This window comes from Zeugodacus cucurbitae, chromosome 4 (assembly GCF_028554725.1).
Source record: "Zeugodacus cucurbitae isolate PBARC_wt_2022May chromosome 4, idZeuCucr1.2, whole genome shotgun sequence".
NCBI classification, from domain to species: domain Eukaryota; kingdom Metazoa; phylum Arthropoda; class Insecta; order Diptera; family Tephritidae; genus Zeugodacus; species Zeugodacus cucurbitae.
The window spans coordinates 10,758,196-10,767,061 of record NC_071669.1 but is presented as its reverse complement, the minus strand read 5'-3'; the positions used below and the strand labels follow the sequence as shown (position 1 = coordinate 10,767,061).

Genomic DNA, 8,866 nt, shown 5'->3' with positions numbered 1-8,866 from the left:
AAACCCTTTTTTTGTTCTTCACACCACCGGCTACTCGATAAAGGATCAGCTATTATAGATTTTTGTTCTTGCTTTTCATAAGAAGTTGGTAAGTTTCATCAGCTGACTGCTATTTTTCAGCAGCGACATCTACCGTAGAGTAATATTAATGCATGAAATGTATTAACAAATACAGCCAATCGCAGAGAAAGAACATATAATTACAAATACGGTCTTTGTCGCAATTGCATTTCATTTTCAAGTCGATTAAAATTCAATTCAAAACCAATGTAGATTTCTTTTGTATGGTAAATCGAACTTATTCAGCATTTTAATCGAGCAGAGACCGGTTTATTGATCAATTAGCTTCTGTATAAAATCACTTAGTATACATGAAGAATATACCTTGCTCTTCAAGCCTCAAATATTTGATTAGTTAGTAAAAAATTAGATTAACTATTCCCTTCTCTAGAGTAGAAATTTTTTTATATTAGATCGTGTGATCAGTTGTACCAGTAAAATCAAGGTCATCTTATATAAATTGGGTATAGCTATTATTATTCCTTATTACTTATTACTTTTCATTTATTTTATGAGATAAAAATACACAACTTTATTTCTAAAAGTATATTGACGAATGGATTCAGAGCTATTGACTTATATATTTTTTCATTTAGACTATTTAATGATCACTAACTCTTTAATAGAGGTTGAAATATTGAATTCTTCTTGATCCATTACTATTTCGTATTTATAATGAAATGTTGCTACAATGGGTCTCATTAATATACCATGGATGTTTCATACCATCGTTGATCCCTTAACAGAACAGAAATATATAATTTCTGATTTTATTATGTCATAGTAGACATGAGTTACCACAATACAGATCTTCTAGCTAATATTATAATTTATTTCAAAGCTCCAAGAATTCCAGAATTCAACAAAATTTAAACGCCGCAGCATATTTACGCAAAAATTTCAAGATTAAAAGTTAGTAAAAATTTCAACACTCCCTTTCTCACTTTCTATTTCACGAATTGGCTACAAAACATGACCCCAATAAAGCTATGCTTTCGGGCACTCACGCTGGGAAACATGTCAAGATGAGCAAAACAAAAGGAGGCGAACAAAAATGCAAACATGTCAATATGAGCAAAAATATGAGGTGTATAGAAAACCAACAACAAAAGTAAGAAAAAGAAAAAAAAAACAACATTTTGTTTTTCAGATTTTTTCGGTGCAAAAAAGAGCGTAAAAAATTCACATGTTCAAGCGCACACACATGTATTCACCCGAATTTGTGCGAATAGACAAAATGAAAGTGGGTTCGCAAAAACAAAAACAAAAAAATTGTGAAAAACAGAAAACATGACTTATGACAACCGATATCAAAGTTGTACTCACAAAAAAAAAAAAAACAAAAAGAGGAAGAAGTAAGGGGCTGTTAAGCTCGGGTGGAGCCGAAAATTTTGATTTCGAAAATTTTTAAATGAGATTTGGCAGATCATATGGATAATATGACGGGATATGGGATTTAACTTGAACTTTAACTGAGGTGCCACGCCCATTTTCCATTTTTTATGTAAAAAATTATTTTTGGCGGTTCCATGGACATCCGTAGATCTCTTCTCTTCCTTCTGATCATTTTAATATATATAACCTATATCTATCCAAATTTCTTTTTTGTTCTCCAAAAAACCGTTAGCAACATGTTGCGTGAGTATAGAAAAACCTAACTCACAGCATAACCAAATTTAGAGCAACACTTGTTTTTTGTTCCCTTTTGTTTACTTCTTGTTATGCTCTTCTTTATCTGTACGCTTTGCTGGGGAGTAGTTTCGGTTTTGTTACGGTTTGTCAGTTGGGGTGCCCCAGCTGTCAATCACTAATGAGTCTGACATGTTGTTGGTGTGTTTTTGTACAAGTCTGCGGTGGTGTCGCAAAAAAAAAAAAAATAAAGCTGTTGGTTGATGTTTCGCCGCGTTTGTGTTTTTATTTTGACATTTCTAATTATAGCTAATTATGGTGAGATAGGGTGCAGAAAGCTAAAAATAGCTGTTGAAAGCTAAATAGTGCTGAATAATGCCAAGGGAGAAGGGTGGAGTTTATATAAACTAGTAATGGCGGTAGATGTGACATAGTGGGAAGCCATACTAGGTCAACGTTATTACATTGATAATACATAACTCATAAAGGATTGCTTTGATATGGGTAATCAATTTGGCTTGTCATAATGCGAATAAAAAATAGAAGCTGTGAAACTGTCATAAATCACATTAATGATCATATATTTCATTAAAAATAAATTAGCACATTTTTGTCCTTTAGTTAGTAAAACAATATTGTAATTCTGTTAGCAGCAGCTTGCTGTACATGAATCTATAATATATATTAAAAGCTAATTATATGAAAAGTAAAAACGCAACAAGGCGACGAAAATAAATAAAATAAAAATATTTGTTAACACACATTGTGTCCAGTGAGTACGAAAATAAAATTAAAATAAAAATCGCTCATTGAATAAGCACGCTTGTGAGCTAACTAAGTGCTTGATTTGTGCAAATATTATCATTTAGAGACAACATCCGATAGTACTGCATGAGTAAGTATGAGAATCGTTCATTTCGTGTTTTACTAAGTGCTTTTGAGTCTGAAAATATCTACTGACTAAGAGGTGATGTGATATGAGTAATTGCTACTTACAATTTTTCAAATGAAATTGTAATCATATATGAATTTTATAGTGATAACGCGACTTTTTGTAACATGTGATATTATGACGTGATGTCATATGATGAGATGATGTCATTTGAATAAGTGATGTAAAGAAATTCAGCAACACTGCTGCTGTAGCTATTCTTTTACAAGGTTTCATTCGTTCGCAGTATGAATTCTACTTCGTAAGTTGTGATGTGATGTGAATAATTTCACAATTTTTTAAATTAAATTGTAATAATATACGAATTTTATAGTGATGTCGCGACTTTTTGCAGTCGTGGTGATTGTATGATGTGATGTCATATGATGCTATCATGTGACTTATAGAAGACATGTGAAGATATTAAATAAGCATAATCCTGCTGTAGCTATTCTGTTACAGGTTTTCATTCGTTTTGAGTTCTCTTCAACAAAGGGGGTTTATGAACGATAAATAATGATTTATATTTTATAACTAGTGATGTGACGCAGCTTTATTTTAGGTTATGATGTGATGCCATATGATGCGATCATATGATTTGTAGATGTGACGGCGACAAATTTAATAAGCATAAACCAGCATTTCTGTTACAATTCTATGTTATATTTCAGTTCTCTTTAACCTTTAACAAATATGGTTTATGAACGGTCATTTCTACCTTGTAACTTGTGATGCGATGTAAAGTTCGACAAGTCACATGTGATATTTTTTGAACCACAAGTGTATGTATGCATCGTTAAGAAGGATGAACTTGAAAAATATAAACTAAGTCAGCTGTGAGTTTATTATGAAGACGTGATGTGATGATATGACGTGATATCATAACATGATGTAGCGATTTTAAAACATAAAATTTTGTAATTTAAAACAATTTACACGGAAAAAGTATGATGATTAAAAGTTGAAATAAAAAAAAACATTAACTAAAGTATAAGAATTATGAATGATGTGGAGTACCGATTGCAAAGTTGTGATGTAAATGTATGATCCTTTCATTATAAGAAATTATGTTACGAACGAATAATGATTTTTAATGATGTTAACTTATTGGTGATATCAGAATGCTAATTTACGTAAAATTAAGAAAAAAAAAATTAAATTTTCCTAGTGATGTGACGTCACATTATGAGTTATTGCGTCGAAAACGCACACACCAGTCTTTAAGTAACATTTTTATAAATATTTTTCACCATTTCAAGCACCAAGTCCATGCATGAAAGTACACATTTCATAGAAATTGACTAATAAATAAGCAATCTAAACGAACTACTTCCACATAAAAATAAAAATAATAGTAATAATAAAAATAAATATAATAAACAAAAATGTGCACAGTAAAATGAGAGGAAAATACATAGTAGCTTACAAAATTAATAACAAAAATTCGTAAACAACAAATTCCAATTTGTTAAAAATAGCTGGCATATAATTATTTTGAGAAATATTTGAACTAATTTTGTTGAGGTATGGGGTATAAAATTAGAACTACATACTTTTTGCTGGATAAATAGTTTTATTTTGTGCGTACACACAGTGTTTCATTACCTAATGATGTTGTTGTGCAAAATTTCATATTACAACAACAAAACTGTGTTATGGCTTTGAGAGTAAATGTTTGCTTATTTACACTTAAAAAATTGAAATTTTATGTATTTTGGTTTGGGATAGGGCAGTAGTTGGTGAGAATTTCACAAACTATTTATAGTTAATTACGCATGAGTTATTTATTCGGTTGTTGGGTATTTATGGAATTATAGAATTTGGATATTGAAAAAAAAAAAAATAAAATAAAAATTTGATTGGAAAATAATAGAAAATAATATCTAAAATGTATTTTTCGTATTTTAAGGTGTGATTATGCTAATAAATTATATTTGTGAGCATTTTTTTTACCAAATTTGATATCTTAGTAAGAGTTACTGGAATTCCTAAACTCATTTGTGTACCAAAATTATCTCCAGGGGCTACCTAGATTAATTCTATGGATCATAATTATCTTATATTTCTATTCCGTACCGAATTTCTCAAACTCTATGGCATTCAGCTCATATTCAGCTTCAGAGAATGACTGCTGAATAAAGTGCTGAATATCAAAGAACCTGCAAATTCTGTTTTTATTGTGATTAATCCTAGTTCTTTAGTAGAAGGATTGTTTGTTTTTAAGCCCTTTAAGAAAAGGATTGTTTGTTCTAACAAGATAATTTTTATAGTTTTTTTCTTGTACCACATGGCGTATGAGCAACTTTTATTTTTGGTAAAGAACTTTAGACCTCAGTGGAAAAGTTCATTGTCTGATATTCTTTACATACTCAAATATAATTAATTAGGAACAACAGACTTTTATTTAAACTGCAAATAACTTAAAATTATGCGCAATCACGCCGTTTGCTTGGCGTCAGTGAGGGTCCAAAAAGGCGTGTTAATTGCTTGTTTCGAATTAGCAAATATTTACAAACTCAGTAGCCAGGTGTGATTTTATGTTAATATAGTGTGGACATAAGGCGACAGATAATGAGGCGAATGATGGTAAATGAGAAAATAAAATAATTAAAAAAAAAAAAAATTTTTAAAAATTAAATAAAAAATAAAATAAAATAAAATAAAATAAAAAAAAATAAAAAATACAATAATAAATAAAACAAAAAAAAAAAAATAAAAAAATAAAAAAATTAAAAGCAAAAATAAAAATAAAGAAAAATCAGTTAAACAAAATAAATATATTTCGGCTTATTTTTAGTTGATTTAAAGTATATTTATTTACAAAAAAAATTGAATAAAAAAACTACAAAAAATTCTCCAACAACAAATAATTAAATCTTCAAATCAACTCAATTGGGTTTACATTCAATTTACTTTGCTCAATTAGTACGCATGTCATCTAAGTGTTTCAGCCGACAATCTAACTAAATCAACTGTTAAATTACGCAGTACCCCGACTGTAGTATTTAATTTCATTGTTAAATTGAAGTAAATCAAAGCAATTAAAAGAACTGTAAACATATTTACGCAAGCCACTGAACTGTCAAGCACAACTCACACCAATACATGCCGACTACCCCTCCTCCTGCACCACTCCACACTCTCATTTCGGCAACACTGATTACCATGTCAATCGACTGCATAATTAAGCCATAACAAAGCGTCGCAAAAGCAGAAATATGAAAGAAGAAGTCGAGCATGTAAACAAACACCGACGAAGACGAAATTAAAGTAAAAAGCAGTTTGAGTGAGTAAGGAAAAAACAAACATAATTTTACAAATTACCAAGCGCTGTAGTGGCAGGCAGTGTGGCAATTAAGCCATAAGCGGCGGCATTCATAATAAAAAAAGAAAAAAAATGCCAGAGAAAAATGAAGTGATGTGCAAAAGAATGTGAAGAGCAGCGTTGACAGGAGATTAAACAAAGTGACATAAAATGTGAAATGTAAAGCGAAAATTGTGTGAGCAGCAGAAAAATGGTAGGCAGCAACATGTTGGTGGCTAATTGTACTGTGATAAGGGCAGGGAATAATGAAAAAAAAATATTGTTGAAAAAATTATTATTTTCTTTGTTTTTGCGTTTCAAAATTTGTATTTTGGTGTTTGGACAAATATATTTGGACATTTTGGACTTAGAAGTCTTAATTAAACGAGGTTATGTTAAAATAAGTAAAGTTAGGTTAACATAAGCAGAGTTGGAATAAATTTATTCTTAGGCTAAAGATTGTCAATTGTAGACATCTTGAGGTTAGAGGTTGGCTTATGATCATTTGTGACGATTTTTCAGGTTAGATCAGATTTCTTTAAGATTTTTTTTGGCTAAGTTAAAATTGGTTCATGGATAGTTTTCAAGAAAGTATTGACCGTTAAATGGGATTTTCTTAGTTGGATTATACGGTTCTAAGTTATTTCAGACACTACGGCTGGTGCTTTAGTTTATGAGCAGTGAAATCCTTGAACTTGAACTCTAGATTTTTCATCTAGGTGAGGTCAGCTTACATTGAAATTATTATGAGTAATTTTGTCTGGGATAGATTGAGTTTAAGTTTCAGTTGGCATGTGTGTTGAGTACGTTGTTAAGGTTAGAGTAGCCATAAATGTGAGTTCTCTCTTATTACACGAACTTTTTATTTCGTCCCAAGATGCATTTATGTATATTAAGGTGTTTTAGAAGTATTTTTCTTTATATTTTGTGAAAAGGTCTCATCTAAAATTATATAAATTCTTATGTAATCTCAATTAACCCTTTCGCGGACACGTCGGCATAATCCAACACAACGAATGGCTTAAATTGGACACGTCGGTATATGCCGACATAGAAAAAATGAAATAGGACATGTCGGCTCTGTCCGACGTCGAGCATATCCGACGTGTCCCTATAACAAATCAAAATCCCTAACTAGGACACGTCGATGTATGTCGACATACTATAATTTTTGTGTTTTGAGTAAAAATTAAATATTCAATAAACCACAAACCCAAAACTGAAATCGGAACTCAATTATCGGTTTTATAAGCCAAATAAATGCAAGTGTCATTCTGATAACATTTACTAAATTTCGTGTGTCCGCGAAAGGGTTAAGTAGCGGAAACCATTTTATGTTCATGTAGATCAGCTTCAATTTTAAAATATTTCAGATTTTTAATCAGATCTAACATCCCATAGAAGAATATAGTGTGAATGAAATGTGAGATGAACTTTACTTTTAATTTGTTTTATAACGAGTATGTCCTAACTGAATTATATATATTGGGCCTAATCATTGAATCCGTATCGAAAATAAAATTTACGATCACATTGAACTCACTTACCGACTTGAAAAAATACATTCCGCTGCTAATAGATGTCGCTATTTACGAAATCATTGAATCCGCTAAATCGAAAATTTTGATCGAAATCTATCCGTTGGTGAATGAGTTGCGGAAATGTAAAAGAAATAAACCATTTGGAAGATTTTATGTAAACAATTACTGATGACGGACTAAATCATGTTTTAAATGGGTATTTTAGAGACGAGAGACAAAAACGGACTAACAAAAATAAATTAAAAATGTTTAAAAGCGATATAAAGTTGCCCACTCGAAATAGCGAAAGAATTTTCGTAAAGAGCCTCAATTAAATTAAATTATTTTATGGAAGAAATTTCAGAATAGTTAAAGGTCAGTTTTAAATTTTTTTGAATAAAGCAAAAAGCACCGACATTTTTTCAAATTTGTCGCATTTGTCGATAAAACAGTTTTACGTTCTCATTTTGTGATAAATCAGTTGATCGACGGAATCAATGATTGCATGAACATTTTCGATCGAAAATATTTATCGTATCGAAATCGAATTCGCTGCGGATTCAATGATTAGGCCCATTGTTAAGTATCGGATTTGTGGAAATAATTCGGAAAAATGTTGAGTCAGCTTCTCTTTTGTCTTTTTTTTTTTAATTCAGATTTGTTTTGGTTCTCATTAAGGTTCTCCTGGTATGAACATATTGTTTCCAATAAGTGTCTTAAGCATATAGGACTTTATAGAACTCAAACTGATCCATAAATAATTGAGAGCAGAACGTTGTGTGCAGAGGCGTTAAGAAATCAAGAAATTACAGAAATAATGTGAAAAGTGGCGGATAATTATGTTCATGAATCGGGTATACAATGGAGAATTAACCAAACTTTAATCTTTGGTTTAAAATGAGACTGGTGTATAATAAAATGAGCTATCCTAATAGCACAGAAGAATGACATACTTTATTCCTAAAAAATTTATAGTCGCTTACCACGAGGCCGAGTTCTAATTTATGTATATATATGTAATATCGCGGTTTAATTAAGTAAGACTCTTAAGAAACTTCTACGCCGACTTGCACTCAACACGCACAAGGATAATCAACAATTTACACACACATAGCCATACACATTTAGTCTATAACTACGATAAACAAAACATTCCAATGCAGCGAAATTGTTTGTAAACTATGTTATGGCAAATGACAAATGTGTGGCGCAAAGAAGCGCATTAACTGTCATTAAGCGTAACCGCTAAATGTCATGTATGGCGACGCCTATAAAAACGCACATTAGGTGTAAAGGGCGTTTGTTTTTTTTTCGAGTGCGAGTACTCGCTCCACAACGTGTAATAAAGACACAACAGCGAGATGAGGCCAACAAAAGCGCTGAAAATTGTTGTGACAAGCGTGCTGGGAAATGACACATACA

The 8,866-nt window shown here is 31.1% G+C and overlaps 1 protein-coding gene across 5 annotated transcripts in view; it reads right to left on the bottom strand.

The window, feature by feature from the left end:
• LOC105209366 (mucin-2) overlaps positions 1-8,866 on the bottom strand; it is a 273,739-nt gene that overhangs the window by 143,499 nt on the left and 121,374 nt on the right. The window lies entirely within an intron of this gene.